The sequence below is a fragment of the Myotis lucifugus genome, unplaced genomic scaffold (assembly GCF_000147115.1).
Source record: "Myotis lucifugus unplaced genomic scaffold, Myoluc2.0 scaffold_1344, whole genome shotgun sequence".
NCBI classification, from domain to species: domain Eukaryota; kingdom Metazoa; phylum Chordata; class Mammalia; order Chiroptera; family Vespertilionidae; genus Myotis; species Myotis lucifugus.
Window position 1 is genome coordinate 64619 of NW_005872392.1, and position 1164 is coordinate 65782.

At 45.3% G+C, this 1164-nt stretch overlaps 1 non-coding gene across 1 annotated transcript; it reads right to left on the reverse strand.

Moving 5' to 3' along the window:
• Positions 1 to 426: 426 nt before the first annotated feature.
• On the reverse strand, positions 427 to 629 carry LOC111824393. Its single transcript, XR_002827475.1, has one exon. It is a non-coding gene; the product is annotated as a small nucleolar RNA SNORA74 (small nucleolar RNA).
• Between the last annotated feature and the right edge of the window lie 535 nt (positions 630 to 1164).

Here is a 1164-nt window from a genome sequence, read left to right on the forward strand (position 1 = left end):
TGGGATCTATAGTCTGTGATCAGCCGTGTGAGCTGAAGGGCTTTGCAGAGGGTCTGTGGATTCTCAAAGGTCAGAGAGCTGCTTCCTGTGGTGGATGATTCATGGGTCCCCTGGGATGCCACAGGGGAGCAAGAGCATGGCGGATCATGCAGGTGTGATGCCCTCCTCATGTAGTGAAAAGTAGAGTCCCCTCATGGGTGGCTGATTTCAGCAGATTCATCCTTCCATTTCTATCCTAAGAGAACTGGAGCTCTCTCCAGACTTCTGACCACATGCAGTCATTGGCTTCCTGAGCAGCACTGTCCCTGCCTTCTTTCCTCAAGGCTAGATGAGCCAGGCTGGCTGGAGTGTAGGGAAGGGAGGATAGAGGTCCATTTGGTGGGTTGAAATGCTGTTAGAACCTTGAAGGCTTAAATTTATTTTTTCTGTGTCTACTCCCACACTACAACTAAGCAGCCAAAGTGCTGCTTAGCTCACTCTCAAGGAAGCACAGTACTGCCTTGTACCAGTGCCACACGTCACCAGAGCAGTGAAGGGAGCAACTGGAGGAAGAAGACAGGGCATTCCTCTCCCAGCAGTGTAACACCCTCACAGGCATGATTCTGTCTGGAGAGCTGACCACTGCTGGAGCGCTTAAGGCTTTTAGGCACAGAGTGAAATGATCTGATTTATATTTTTTAAAGATCACTCTGATTTGTATTTTTATTTTTATTAAAAATTGTTTTACTACTTTAATTTTTTTTTCAATTAGGGATGACATTCAATATTAGTTTCAAGTGTACAAAATAGTGGTTAAGCATTTATATAACATGTAAAGTCATCTTCTGATAAGTCTAGCATGGGATATCTTTGAAAAGGGTATTCATCCTATTCATGAGGGCTCCACCCTCATAACCTAATCAACCTCAAAAGACCCACCTTTTATTTATTTTTAATCAACCTTATTTGTGTGACATTCATTAATAAAATTGCATAGGTCGGGTGTGCAATTCTATAATGCATCATCTGTATATTGTATTGTGTGTTCACTGCCTTCAAGTCTCCTTCCATCACCATTTATCCCCCCCATGCCCTCTTCTCCCTCCCCCACCTGTCACCCACCAACCCTACCTCCTACTCCCCACATGCCACCCCCAACTGCCACCCCACACCCCACACCCTCAG